The sequence below is a fragment of the Meleagris gallopavo genome, chromosome 3 (assembly GCF_000146605.3).
Source record: "Meleagris gallopavo isolate NT-WF06-2002-E0010 breed Aviagen turkey brand Nicholas breeding stock chromosome 3, Turkey_5.1, whole genome shotgun sequence".
NCBI classification, from domain to species: Eukaryota; Metazoa; Chordata; class Aves; order Galliformes; family Phasianidae; genus Meleagris; species Meleagris gallopavo.
In genome coordinates, this window is record NC_015013.2 from 64135884 (window position 1) to 64152073 (window position 16190).

Here is a 16190-nt window from a genome sequence, read left to right on the forward strand (position 1 = left end):
TACTAGTAAGGGGATAGAGAATGAATTTGTAAAGATCAGTGTTACCATTGATGTTTTTGTAACTTCCATCAAAACTTGTAGGAATTTTGGCTTTTCTTTTTGATATCAGCTTTCTTCATTTGCGAAGGGATTCACTAAGACATATAATAAAGCAAGCTTTCCCTGTAAGAACATGAATTCCTTGAAAAAATACTTCAGTAGTGCATGGACTGGCATGAGTTACTTTTGAGGAGGGATGAATTTCACACAGAATGAATATCATCCTTTACTATTCACACATTAAAGAAAGACAAAAAATAATTGGTTTCATTTTTTCCTAACATAAAGCAGGGCAGATCCCCAGCTGGTCTGTATTAGTACAGTTTCTTGAACTCTGATGCTGATTAGAACCATCTGAAGATCTTGTCTTGGGATTTTTTTTTTTTTTACAAAACTGTATAAAATGGATCTGCTCAACTCTCAGTACCTATGAAGCGAAGTTATACTACAGAGTGCATTTTAGCAACTAGAAGTGGGAAAGAAAGAATGTGTATGAGGGAACATTTTTTAACATAGAAGGTAGCAAACATATGGAAAAAATTACCAAACAAATGGCGTATTAAAAACTTTAAGGCTATGGTTTGGAAGCACTAATGAATTTAGGTCTGGCATCAACAACATTCCTTGTTTTTCCTTTTTTTGAAAGGGTGTTTCAATTCATCATTGTTAATGAACCATTTGCTCAGTCTATTTTACTGGATAAATGTAGATCATAAAAGCCTCTGCTAAACAGCTCTTTTTAATGAACTCTGTGAAAAAAAAATATCTTGACCTGGCAAATATACATATTAAGCACCTTTCACAGGAATATTTCAAATAGCTATAACTAAATAGCAAAGTGCTTCTAGAGAAATCAACTAAGTTTTGACCTCCTCACCTATTAAAATAAGAATTTTTGATTTACTTGTTAAAATTTTGGGGCCCACCACTCCTAATAGGGATAGGAGGACTTTTCCAGTGCTTGAGCATGAAACAGAATTCTCTCTACTGGCAGAACCAGTGGAAAAACATTATGCTTCAATGGGCCTGCAAAAAGCAAAACAGCAGAACACAATTTCAAGATCCAGGCTGAATTTCTATTCGGTTTACACACAGACAAAACTGTCACTGAAGATGATTTCTCAGAAAGTCCTGAGTAAAAAAGCCAAGCACCTGAGCGTTTCACAATACATTTGCCCATGAGCATCCCACCTTTTGGCTTGCCTGGGCTGCACTGACTGAAGAGGATTTGGCTTGAGCTACATATAAATTATATAATATAGTTAATGTATATGAGTAACAAAACTTATTTTTTTAACATATATTTAGTAAAACATAAAAAGCAACATGAATATAAAACTAGTAGTATATTTGACCGCATTTTTATGAAATTAATACATTAGTCTAGTTCAGTGGAAGTGGCTGGAATTCTCAGTGTGTTCTCAAGGTGTTCGCCAAAGATTTTTAGTGAAAATTTACTCTTCCTATGCTTCAACATTGCAAATTTGTTCACAAATGGATGTACTGCCAGAAATCGATGACATGAATGAGTGATTGTTAAGCAAGGGCTATTTTTCTCTGGTAAGACAGAACTTATAAAAGTCTGATAAGGAGACATAATTTTGAATACATTCCATTTGAGAATTCTCATATCATATATTTATGTTGATTGAAAAGGCAGTTGCAGACATACCCCAAAAAAGACCAGGTATTCAGCAATCTTGAAATCTATTCTCAAATTTCTTCATCAAAATTGAAAGCAAAGCTGCATATTTTTCAATGTTTACTGGACTACATTCAGCCAGTATATCAAAATGCACAAAATTATGTGCCATATTGAGTTAGTACAGCACTGTGCCTCCCTTTGTCCCATTTTCAACCCAGAGATGATAGGAGATCAGTGGTTTGCTTGTTTCTGAGCAATGGTGGGGAAAAGCTGCCACTGTTAAGACCTGAAGGGCCAAACTGCAGTATGAGCTGTACTAGGTTGCATGTGGCTTGTGGGCCACAGGCTGGATGTGCCTACATCTGCCTATAAAATGCTTTAAATTTGCAAAAGATGTTTTGTTGCTGTTGCTTTTGTTATCATTAGCAAACATCTATTTCTACTGGCAGAAATTGTCAAAAATAATGTCAAAACAAAATGCATTTACGAGATCTAGCATTGAACACCAAACTTACAGATTACAAAGCTGATGTACCTTGCTGGCATGACAATTCTTTCTTGAAATGATTTCAGAGAAGACTCTCACTATTACTGGGAAAAGCAGGGCCAGACTCAAAGCTTATAAAAGCTACTTTTCAGAAATTATGCTTTCACTATACTAAGCGGTTTCCAGTCTGATGTTTTGTCTGAAACTTTTGAAGGGGCCTTATATTGAAAGGCTCTTCTCCCTTTCAATACACGCACTTATAATTTTACTTACATGACTTCTAAATTTGTGTTTAAATCAATAGATTTTCTGCAATATTAAGAATGATATTGAAGAGACATATTTTTCATGTTACTACATGCAGATGCTTACCTGGGCAAAATAGTGGTTTGTCAGTTCATAGCTAAGAAACTGAAGGAAAATTGTTGTCAGCAATGGTCAGATGGCTCTAATTAAGATTATTGAGGGGAATTATATCCCTAATTATATCTTCCAGAGAACAAACACATTTCTTTTTCTCCCTAAGAATTCTATTCAAACTAAGTGCCATTATGTTCGTGTAATTTAGCTGTGAAGCTGCCAACAGGTTAGATAACAGTTGAAAGTAAAATTAATCAAATGGGTAAAGACAGGCTTTATGTGGGAGAACCAACCTTGCGGTCACAGTTTTACTGATGGAACCTGGTCCTGTACAGGCATACACATACTGTATGCCACCAGAAAGGGCTATTACCTGTATGGTTAAATAGAATGTGTGAAATAACATGTGTTATGTGAAAAGGAATTACACATACGCAAGTACCTGGAACTGGATGGGGGTCTGAGTGTGGCTGATTGATCTGGCTGTTGTAATAATGAAGTTCACCTATCAGTCATCTTTGAAAAGTCATGGGATCATAGGAGTTTCCTGGCAACGGAAAAAAAGCAGTCATGTCCATCGTTTAGAACTCAACTTAAAAAAAAAAACAACTGGCTGCTGCTTGAATAGAAAGCAACTTTGCAGAAAATGTGGTCCGGGGGCGGGGGGCGGGAGGGGGGGTGTCTAGATAGCCAAATTGAACATGAATCAAGAAAATTCTTTTGCAGGAATGAAAGCCAAGTGCATATTGGTATGTATTAGCAAAAGGGTAGCCAGCAGGTTGAGAGATCCTTCACTTCTATTTGTCACTTGTTAAATCACATATGAAGAGCAGTGTCCAACTTGGGTCTGGACAAAGACAAGACAAAGAAGTTACTGGCATTGAAGGAAGAATCCAGTGGAGGGCCACCAGGATGTCTGAGGTCTGGAGAACATGATGTGTGAAACATTGTGGGAGCTCTGTTTGGCCTTAGAACAGAAGACTAATTTTTCTTGCTTACCTAATAAATGATTGCTTACAGAGAGAATTAAGGTAGACACTGTTCAGAAGTTCACAGCGAAGGGAAAAGAACAATTGGATATAAATAGCAACAAAGGAATTGTTGCTATCGTTCCTGTGGTCTCCACTCAAGCAATCTGCTGTGGGCTCCTTTTATGATCATTCCCAGGCCCCCAGGCTTTGCCTCTGCTGTACTGTAGGTACAGTACTATCTCTTGCTCTCCCAGGTTATTGGCTGGTACTCCAGCCAATCAACACTGCATGTTGATTTGTCTCTTGTTTTCTGTTGATCTGAAGTGGACCCTGGATCAGACTCTCTGTCTTGCCTTTTCTGAAACTATCGACTAACCCTGTTCACATCCGCCATTTTCTGTCCGTCCTACTCAGACAGTGTGAGTCTGTGCCCTGGTAAAGGAGGGCACTGCCCAACTTCTGCTGTATCAAACTCAGCTCCCAGCTTACCTTTCCTTAGGGAGAAGCCCTACTTTTGTTGATTCTTGATAGGAAATCACAGTTAAATAGAAAGAAAGGAATTTCCAACGCTAGTGAGTGTGGACAAATGTTCAAATAGTTTGTCAAAGAGGCTTATTGCCTCATCCTTGGAGTTTAACTGGACAAACTCTAAACAACCTGATATAACATCAGACTTACTGATGTTGATGACTAACTGACCCTGCCTTAAGTGGGAGTTTGTCTCAGATGATGTTGAGATGCCCATTCCAAACATGATTGTTCTCTGACTCTGTGGCTCTAAGAAGAGGGAAAACTTGGCAACAGCAGATTGAGGAGGTCTTCTCTATGTTAGAGCCACTGCTCCTGTTCTTTATAAGTAGTCAAGAAAACAATATAGAAGTTGCAACTCCTTGTGTTTCTCTTTTGGTAGACTGATCAAGTCCTTTAGATTGGACAAAAGATTGCTTTCATTCTCTGGAAGATTAGAGCATAGGGGTTATAGATAAATGCTGTTGCAAGGGGGGGGAACTTTTCTGTGTGGCACTGAAAAGGGAAGTGACAGTTGTTTGGTGTATATACATACAGCTGAGCACAGAAAAATATCAAACTGGAAAACAATATACTAACATAATTATGAAACCTAATAAAAGGTCAATTCTACATTCTTTTCCATTAAAAGTATGGTGGGGAGCAGTCCTGCACTGGCAAGGACAGACAAGATGACCAAATAGTCAGTTGGTCTTTTCCAGTTTTAATTTCTGTGATTCTGTGACTTCTATTCATCATGTACTTGATAGTAAAACATCCCACTTTCCTCATATATTTGTTTTAGCTTTTTCTTTGTTCCAGTGAGGTTAAAAAAAAACCTGTAAGTGTTGCTATTAAAAAACAGTGCCAATAAAATTAAACTAAGATCCCACTCTAAGGTTGGGGATAACCCGGAGATGCAGGTGGAGATTCTGGATTTGCTGGAGAGCCAAAAGAAAGACTCAGAGACTGGGCAGATAGCTGGAAAAGTCTGTTAGTGCAGCTGTGAGTTGTGGGAAGACAGAGCCTGTAAAAGACAAACAGCTGTTGGAGTCAGACAGGAAAGCCGCTGAAAGAAAAAAGGGTGAGGGAGGAGGAAAAGAAGTTTGATCATGGCTGGGTAAAAGGCCAGAGAAAGAGCTTTCTATCAGAAGATCAGAATCTGAGTTTAATGTTGTAATATCTCTCAGTAAGAGACAGAAGTCAGCAGCACCGTTCCTGGTATGTTTAGAGGGGAAAAGGAAGACACAGGTTTTTGTCTTTATATCCAGATTACTCCCAGATATTCTCTGCTGTCATAGTCCTGTGAATGTTCCAACAAACAGAAGACTTAACCAACTACTGAATATCTTTTAGTTGCATTCACCAGCTGTTCAGGTAAAAGCTAGCTTTAGAGGGACTGAGAAACAGCCTAGTTTCTTGTGAGAACAGCAAGACTCATCTCTCAGTCTAGATGAAGTTTTCTGGGACAGAAATGTGTTTACCAGTCTTGTGAGATAACAGTTCTTTTTTTTTTTTTTTCATGGAGTAGAATCCATGTGTCAGCTGCAAAAATTAGTTTAAGGACTGGTTGTAACTTCTCTAGTTTTTCTATATGAAAATTTTATAAAATGGATCAAGCCAACCTGAATTAGTGGCCTTGCTTTTATTTTTGTCTCCCCACTGAGAAATGAAAGTTAAGCATAATGCTCAGATGAATTAGCTGTTCTATCACGTGTTGCCTTTGTTCTACTGTGAATATTTTTAAATCCTAATGTATTTGGTGAGAATTTGATTCCTTGCTTTGCTTCCAGAAGCAGATATGCTGTTTGTAGCCACAATGACAAGACTGAAGTATCAATTTTCTGAGACGATAACGCCAAAAACATGTGATTTTTTTATTTTAAAACACATTTTGTTTCTTATAGGACAGATGAGTACTAGTAAATTTTCCTTCACAAAATTGGTAGAATTTACAGTTAATGTGAGATAGGTTTTCCCTTTCTTCCCTTTTCCTCACTGATCTTGTGATTTATTAAGTGTTTTTGGATTCTGAATTGAACTGGGAATTTCAAATTCAAAGGGTTCAAACTTGCATCGAGTCTCGACTCCTGTTGACTTTCAGTGGGAGCTCAGTTCCCATCCTGATTTTTGTCCCTTCCCTTGTAAAACAAAGTCTTTAGTTTTGTCCCAGATGAATGCTCACATTTCTCCAACAGCCTAGAGGCATTGCTGTGCCTCTTGGAAATTATTGCATAATGTGTTGAGCCTGGTGTAAGGACTAATAGTTTCAGTTCTAGGAGACAGTAACTTTTTCTTTTCTTTTTCAGAAAAGAAATCTTCTGGAAGAAGATTAAGGACTAATATTAGGGAAAACACACAGAGCTTTTATGTGAAACTCTAGAGCACTCCCTCCCATGGGCTGAGCTTTTTCTGGTAGGGTCTGAGTGCAGAGAGGTTGCAGGGCAGGGTATGCTGCTCTGTGTTATATCACAGGACTCAAGTCTTATTCAAAGCATGGAAAAACTGCTCTGCTTTGATAACTAGCTGCATAGACAGAAATCACATTTTTCAGTATATATAATTACTGTAGAACTCTAGCATGTTCAGTGCTGGCTAAGGTCTCCTCAGATGTACTCTTTAACAAGGGCTTTCAGGGTTTGTCCAGGGCAATGCGTCTCTTCTGAGAATGCAGATTACTTTCCAGTCTGCCATAAACTTTCCAAAAATGTGTAAGTTCAATTGCCTCATGTAGGAAATAAGATTACACTTCCATTTTGATTCACTGTCTGCCTTTATTCAAGTAAATAAAATGAGGAAAGGCCCATTTTGTAACTCAACAGAAGGAGCAGGACAAGGTTGTCACTGAATGATCATACACTCGTCTTCCAATAGAGCAAGGTGGACTCACCCCTGCTGCCTACTGGAATCCACAAACCACATGTAAGCATTGATTTAGAGATCACTGTTCCTATTGGTGTGAATCAGCTTTGCTTTTAGGAAACGGACTTGATAACAACTATGTGGACTGGAGACTGGCAAATGTGACACCCACCTTCAAAAAAGGTTGGAAAGATGATCCTGGTAGCTACACACCTATCAGTCTCACCTCAGTGCTGGGGAAGTTTATGGAATGGATAATCTCAGGTGCCATCATGGACCAATTAAAGGTCAGCTAGGAGATCAGGCCCAGTCAGCATGAGTTTACAAATGGTAGATCCTGTTTGACAAACCTGATTTCATTCTATGACAAGGTGACCCGCTTAGTGGATAAAGTAAGGCTGTCGATGTGGTCTACCTGGACTTCAGTAAAGCCTTTGACACTGTCCTCCACAACATTGTTGTGGAGAAGCTGGCTGCCCATGGTTTGGATGGGCGTACGCTCCACTGGGTGAAACACTGGCTAGATGGCCAGGCCCAAAGAATTGTGGTCAGTGGAGTTAAATCCAGTTGGCAGCTAGTCACAAGCATTGTGCTGCAGGGCTCGGTACTGGGGCTGCTTCTATTTAACATCTTTATTAATGATCTTGATGAGGGGATTGAGTGCATCCTCAGTAAGTTTGCAGACGACACCAAGTTGGGAGGGAGAGTTGATCTGCCTAAGAGGAGAAGGGCACTGCAGAAGGGCCTGGATAGGTGGGATCGGTGGGCCAAGGCAAACTGCATGAGTTTCAATAGGGCCAAGTGCCAGGTTTTGCATTTTGGTCACAACAACTCCAGGCAACCTTACAGGCTTGGGGAGGAGTGGCTGGAAAGCTGCCTTTCCTGACGGACAGTCAGCTGAATATGAGCCAACAGTGTGCCCAGGTGGCCAAGACCAATGGCATCCTGGCTTGTATCAGGAATGGTGTGTCAAGCAGGACTGGGGAAGTCATCCTGCCCCTGTCCTCAGCACTGGTGAGGCCTCACCTCAAGAACTCTATTCAGTTTGAGGCACCTCAGTACAGAAAAGACATTGAGGTGCTGGAGCAGGTCCAAAGAAGGGCAGCAAGGCTTGTGAAGGGCTTGGAGAATATGCCCTATGAGGAGAGACTGAAGGAACTGGGGCTGTTCAGTCTAGGGAAAAGGAGGCTGAGGGGAGACCTTATTGCTCTCTTCCAATATCTGAAAAGTGTAACAGTGAGAGCGGGATTGGTCTCTTCTCACTGGTGGGAGGTGACAGGACGAGGAGAAATGGCCTCAAGTTGCACCAGGGTAAGTTTAGGTTGGATATCAGGAAAAACTTCTTTACAGAAAGGGTTGTTAAGCACTGGAATAGGCTCCCCAGGGAGGTGTCTTGCTCCAATTTATAGGAGGGAGATGAGGTTCTTGTAATATCTGTATACCTGGTGTGAGATTAAGAAACAACGGTTCAAATGTTGGTCCAACCAGTTTATTATAGATCCTAGTCAGGGAGACGGGGATGGGAAGGAGGGTGATAGAAAAGATAGGAAAGAAGCAAGAATTGCATAAAGCAGGGATAGTCACCACCAGGATCCAGCAGCGGTCCCGTTGCATGATGTTTCGAAGGTCCGAGGCAAAACCAGCAGAGGGGGAGAGCAGCAGCGTGGCCGGCCTTGGGCAGCAAGCAGGTAGCAGGAAGAAGTCGCAGAGCCAATCAGGGAGGAAGCAGCAGGATTCAGGTAGGAGGCCCAGGAGAGTCCACCAGCATGCAGGAATTCTGTAGTGAGGAATCTGATGGCAGACACCTTTGTTCTTCTTCAGCATGCAGGTAGAGCACAGAGCAAGTCCAGGATAGAGAGAGGAAGCTCGTGAGGCTTCTCGTGTCAGAAAACTCTTCTTCTTCATGAGGAATCTGTTGCCAGAAAAACTCAACCTCATGATTGTAGATCCCCTTTTTATCCTTCTTCTTCTGCCATCGTGGCATTCCTGGGTGCTTGGGTAAGAGTCATGTGCAGTACCTCTGAGATGGCCATCTTCCTTGAGATAAGCCCACACAAAAGATCACTTCACAGCCATTAAGCTGCAGTTTATCTCTCTCTCTCTCGTTGCCCCTGGCCTTGTCCATCTGTGTCCCTCAGACAAAGGATTTCACAACCCTTGCCCAGGACTTGTTTGGACTTGTTCATCTGTGTCCCCAGCAAGCTTTGAGACAATGATGTAAAAGAATAATCTCTTACAGGAGGTGGTTGAGTCACCATCCCTGGATGTGTTTAAAATCCACTTGGATGTGGTACTCAGGGACATGATTTAGTGAAGGGCTTTTAGGGTAGAATGGCTAGGTCGTGGTTAGACTCAATGATCTCTTAAGGTCTTTTCCAACTTGAACGATTCTGCGATTCTTTGGAGTATGGACGATTGTATACTTGTGCCTTGGCTTGTGCCCTGAGATCATTTATCTTTCAAAGGATACACATCGTAATTGTGTTTTAGAGCTACATGTATGAGTGTAAGAAAAAGAACAGGAAATGAAATATAGTTGTTTCAGGAAAACAATAACTGAAATCTTTACCTTTCAAGAAACAATACAACAGAATACAAATGCCAGGAATAAGTTTAAAATTAGTAGAGCATCTTGAGTGCACATTTAAAATATTGGGAAAACTTCAGGAGAACTTTGTTCTATGATAAACTCTTGGAAATGTGATATTCTCATAATGAACAACTTAGTGTACAGTATTTACTGTAATAATTACTCATGTATGGAAAGCACTTTCTTTTGCATTCATTTTATTTAAGATTCCTAGTAGGTGAGCTTTTAAAATTCTAGAGAAAACTGGAGAGATCTCAAAGATCTAATCCCAAGTGGAACAGCTTGCAATCACATTTTTCTACAGAGTGATTGTTGTATATTTTTCTCGCTGTTTCTTTCCTGGCATAGTGGTTAGGAACAGAACTGTACTCAATTATGGAAGAGTGAAATCAACATTATGAAATGCAATGTCACATACCATACATGTGGTTAAAGAAGAAAAATACCTGTGAAAATATCCATTCTTCAAGATACAGAATTAATAATGCAAAAACTACATAATGGTATTAGAAAATAGGACTCCTATTTATTTTCTAATGTGTAAAAAATTCCTTTTATAGTTATTTTGTTGAGCAGACCTTATACATAAAAAATTATATATGCAACCTCTTGCATCAGTGCAGTCAAGATACACTGAGAATCCTGATGACACACAGAGAACTTTCTTGCTGATTGTATCCTATGTTTAAGTTTAGGATATTGGTAGATAACAGTTTATTGGGGAATGGATTCCAGTCCCTAGTAAAAAATACCTGAATTTTGACCTTCTAAAAGTATAACTTTTAAAAGTGGGATTTGAAATAAGGCAAGAGAAATTAATTCTCCTCAAACAGAAGTGAAGGTATATAGTCTGATATACCAAAGATGGTGTTTCTGTTGATACGACCAAATGGAGTCTCAACATTCATCAGTGATGTGATAGTATTCTTCAGAATGGTAATCATTTTTCACTTTCTATGCTTGGATTTTGTGACCAATGGATGCCAATAAATTTTCCATCTGTTTGGAAACTATTAAATGCATTTCTCTCTCTTTAGCTAGTAAGACACCACCCAATGATTTATAGTAGCTGAAAAGCAGAAGATTCAGAGACTGAGACTGTAAACCCATGGGAACAATCTGGTTCAATACAATTGCTATTAAGGTAAACTGGGGTCAGCAGACTCTTTAGGGAAGAGGTGTACTTCTTTGTTTCACCTCACAGCATCCTTCTTGTAGCTTTTGTGATCCTACCTGTCATTAAAGACTGAAAATAGCTGTAATTCCAACAGATGCTTTACACTAATCATCACTCATGTGCCATAAAACTAAACTGTATTGTAAACATTGCTGACATGAAACCAAACTCCAGAGACTTCTCCATCTCAAAATCCAGAAAGTGAACATCTGTACATTTGTCTGCAGTTTTGCTGCCTTCTTCCTAGGATTCTGAGTGAATCTGAAAGAGCATTTAAATACTAATTACAAATACACCCACAGAACTGAAAGAATCAAAGACAAATCCATGTAGTATTGTAATTATTTGCTCCTGTATATAGCCACAATGGTTCTGTGTACAAATGTCTTTTGAAACATCTTTGTCTGACTAATTTGGGAAACAGCCAAATGAAATTTTGTCTATATACTAGGTCTAGTCATTATTATTGTCTATATTTATGCCTGTATTTGGTGAGTGCATTTGAAATAATCCTGATACAAGATCACGATTGAGCCAGTGCAGAGGATATGGTCAGAATCTGTAATAAAACAAAAATTTCAGACTTTTTTTCTTTCTGCTTTCTTTACATTCTTCTTTCTGCTTTCTATTTCTTAATAGAAAGATTTTCTTCCTATCTACCTTAAGAAGCAATAATATGAATATTTTTATGAATTCCTGTCTATAAAGTGTTTTGGTAATTAATTCTTCACCATTAAAGGTGTGGAACACACAGCATTCTGAACTAAGCCTCATATTTGGTTAACAAACTGTTACCTTTTCTCTCCTTATGCTAATCACCTAAATTCGTCCTAAAAAATGGGTATGTTTTTTTTGTTTCTTAAATTGCAAAGAACAAACTTGCCTCTACATACATCTTCCTCCAAAACTGATGGAAGACATTGAAATCACCTGAGACTGTCACCTCAACAGATGACCTGTCAGGTGAATATGCATCTTTAAGGAAAACATGGCATGGTCTCCAACATCAAGGATTTTTGGGGTTTCAGAAAATTCTTGTCTCTGTGAGCTGAGGAAGTAGTGCCTAAACACTATCTCTGATCATTAACAGATCTATAAAGCAAGGTTATATTTTAGAACAATATAATTATGAAGAAAACAGCAGAGTTGGACTTTAACTTTCTATGACCTTCTAATCATTGATAGTGAAGTAATGGAGTGTAACTGTGCCAGCTAGACTGTAATGCTCACTATTTATAGTCAAGTTGCTAAGTCTAGCTTGACTTAGGTAATAAAGTTCCATTTTTCTCATTAGTTAATAATAGAGAATATTTTCCAATTCATACTGGTCGTAAAGACAACTCAACTTTCCTTACACAAGTGAAGGGATTCCCTTTTCAAATATTGAATTGCATCAAGAAAATAAGACTATAAACCACTCTTGAGTATACTCACCATTTTCACCCTTCGCAGATTTTGAGAAGCAAGAGTTGATAGAAGTGTTGTCAGTAAGGAAGTCATAAAGAGTAAAGGAAGATGTGCCCTTGTTAACTTTGAAATCTTAATGTTTGGCCATGATTCTCTGTCCGCAATAACATACTCAGGAAAAGAAACGATTTTTAGAGAATATGTATGTTTGTACCACATCACAAAGCTCAAACAATAAAGATCTATTACTGAGAAACATTGTCTTTGTTGCAGATAATTTCCATTATGCACTAAGCATAGGACTAAGGGCTCTGTGAAAAATTTGTATTTTGTATTATTTTATGTAAAAGAGGGATGAACCAGCGCAAAGGAATTTGAAGTTTTTGGTCAATTCTAAATTTTGACATGGTAATATACTCAGGGATACTTTCATAGTTGTGAAAACTGCCCCGTGCATATGAAATGCTCATACTACAGCCTCAAAACACAATTCACATGAGGTATTGTATTGGTACATTTAAATCCTCCTAAATTTGAGATTCTAACAAGAGTACTAAGAGCAGATGAGAGAGTATGAAAGAAAAGGGCAAGAAGTCTAGAAAAGGATATGAACTGATGCAAAAGCAGCACCACATAAAGTAGAACTATTCAAAATTTCATTTCAGAATGAATCACATTTTTTTTTAAGCCATGTTTTTTGCATTAAAGATACTTGACTGTGACGGTGGACTGTTTAAATGAATTCTGGAAAAGTGAATGCTGAAAGAAACTGCAGATGTAAAGAATGATTTTTTTTTCCCCATCACACTTGTTCTATGAAAAGTAGCATTCAGAATTCAAAGCTATGCTGCTTATTACGAAAACAATATGCTTAAAAAAAAGAAGTGCTCTTTCATAAAAAAGCAAAATGCAAAGTAGAATTATTTTCAGAGTTATTTCCAGAATGTAGCACTAGAATGCCATGGGTGTGCAGATAATTCCGAGTGTTTGATTTCAGTGCAAATAAATGGCAAGTTCAGAAGGAACTGAGAGTAACTACACAAAGAGTGATGGAGGAGTAATGAAGGAAAAGTTTAACAACATCCTGATTATGAGTGATTAAAAGTGAGCTTTAAAAAATTTCATTTTCATGAAAGCCTAAAATGGTTAAAGAATTTGACTGTGAAGAATCGGAAAGTAATGATGAGATAGTTACAAGACTTTACAAGAAGTGCTTATTTGAAGAGGCTTTTAAAGATTCTTTTCACGGCTAGAATTAGTAGTTTGTAATCCAGATGGCAAAGTACTTTAAGCCAAATCACTTCTTGTTGGGGAGAAACCCAAGAAAGGGAATTGGTGGAGTAAGAAATTTTCAGGAGATTCCCATTCTAGATTCCTGTAAATCATTCTTTCTGCAGGATATTTTCAAGAGCTACATGTTGTCTTATGATAAGATCTTCTTTCCCTTCAGCTGTATCAGTTTGCAGGATAGCGTAGGCTCTCTTATATAAAGGCAGGGTCTTAATGGACAAACTCAGTTTTTCCCTACTGCATTGGTATCCTTCACCAGTAGGCTCTTGTCAGGGGGCAAATGTGAATGTTCAACTCTTCAATGAAACTTTCTCAGATCCTAAACAGTAGGGGAAGATTCTCTGCCTACCTTTTTCCAAAAGTTACCCTTTGCAGGATTCGCAGTGTTTATATGCCAACTTCCTTTCATGTGCATACAGGGGGGCTGATTTTACTATAGTTTTCTGAGTTGGATATAGAAGAAAGAGAGGAGATCAATGGAATAGGTTTGTATGACCTCCTGAGTTCTCTTTAGATCTACTTTTCTATGATTCCAGTGTCACAAAAACATGGGTGGGAAGCATCAAAGGCAGCAGGGATACAATGAGTTCTGGCCCTTCTGGTGAATTTATGAGAGCTTTGAAAAATATTTAGGTACTTGCTAGTAAAGGATTTGTACTGGCAATACTGCAAAGATTCCTTATTTCAGAAGATTAAGAGCTGCTGGGATTTATAGCAGGAGAATCAAATAATCATCACAAATTCAGATTCCACAAAGTGATACAAGCATACACAGTTCGATGGACAAAACAGCAGAGTTCAAAGCACTGATGTACAGAGATCTGATGTAGTCAGGTGGAGAGCACTTTGAGACTAAATACTAGAAACCTGTAACTTTGAGTTAACACAACACTTAAGAGGTTCATGACCCAGGGTAGTGCAGAATAACAAGGAGGAGAGTGAAACCACATTCAGGAACCTTAAAATGACCTCCAAAAAAAGATTTCATTTTATGCCAAAATTATATCTTACTCTTGGAGTTTGTTTCAGCTCTGTTATTTTGCTCTAGGCTTCTTTACACGGTACATTTACTTGTGGCTATTGTATGACCACATTTCTCAGTTTTCTCTAAATTTGCATTTATTTCTCATTCTCCCTATCTGGTATGGCTTGTTAACCTCTTCAGTGAATCACAGAAACACGGAATTACAGAATGGTTGAAGTTGGATGGGACCCCTGGAGATCATTTAGTCCAATCCCCTTAGACTAGTAGGGTCCCCTAGAACGTATTGCCCAGGGCTATGTCCAGATTGCTTTTTTTTAATACCTTCAGGGAAGGAGAATACACAACCTCTCTGTGCAACCTGACCCAGTGATCAGTCATGCTTGCAGTAAGTAAGTTTTTACTATATTCAAGAGGAACTTCCTGTGTTTCAGTTTTGTGCCCTTTGCTTTTCACGCTATCACTGTATACCACTGAAGAGTCTGGTCTCATCCTCTTGATACCCTGCCTTCAGATACTTACATATATATTGATGAGATTCTCCCTGAGCTTTCTCTTCTCCAGAATGAACAGGCCAGCAATCTCAGCCTTTCAAGAGATGGTCCAGTCCCTTTATCGTTATAGCAGACTTTTGCTGGACTTCCTACAAGAATTCCATGTCTTTTTTGTACTGAGGAGCCCAGAACTGGACAAAGTACACCATGTGAAGCCTCACCACAGCTGAGTTGAAGGAGAAGATTGCTTTCTTCAACTGGCTGGCACTGTTCTTCATAATGCAGCACAGGAGACCATTAGCCTTCTTGACCACAGGGACGTATTGCTGGTTCATGGCTCACTTGTTCACCAGGGCCACCAGGTCCTCAGCAGAGCTACTTTTCAGCAGCTCAGCCTCCAGTCTGTGCATGGGTTTAATACTCCCTAAGGACCCTGCACTTGTCTTTGTTGAATTTCAAGAGGTTCCTTTCTGCTCATCTCTCCAGACTGTTAAGATACTTCTGAAAGGCAACACAGACTTCTGATGTGTCAGCCACTGGTTTGCTTTCACATCACCTGGCTTTGTATTGTCAACAAACTTGCTGGGAAGGCCCTGTATTCCTTCATGCAAGTTACTGATGAAATGTTAACGCCTACCACATTATCACTCTTGTTAGTCTATCTGAACCTTTAATGCTCATCCATAAGGCAGAGCTCATGGTATACAAATTGTAGGTCTACTCTCACATAAAGGGCAACTTGACCACCTTGCCTTTCAGGCCTGTTTTTTCTAAATAGCATGTAGCCATTAGAATCATAGAATCATGGTGGAAAAGACCTTAAAGATCACTGAGTCCAACCATGACCTAACCATACTACCCTAACTAACAATCCTCTGCTAAATCATGTCCCTGAGTACCACATCCAAGTGTATTTTAAACACATCCAGGGATGGTGACTCAACCACCTCCCTAGGGAGCCCATTCCAATGCTTAACAACCCTTTCTGTAAAGAAGTTTTTCCTGATATCCAACCTAAACTTGCCCTGATGCAACTTGAGGCCATTTCCCCTCGTCCTGTCACATCATGCAACAGGATTGCTGCTGGATCCTGGTGGTTACTATCCCTGCTTTATGCAATGCTTGCTTCTTTCCTATCTTTTCTATCGCCCTCCTTCCCATCCCCGTCTCCCTGATTAGGATTTATAATAAACTGGTTGGACCAACATTTGAACCGTTGTTTCTTAATCTCATACCAGGTATACAGATATTACAAGAACCTCATCTCCCTCCTATAATTGGAGCAAGACACCTCCCTGGGGAGCCTATTCCAGTGCTTAACAACCCTTTCTGTAAAGAAGTTTTTCCTGATATCCAGCCTAAACTTACCCTGGTGCAAC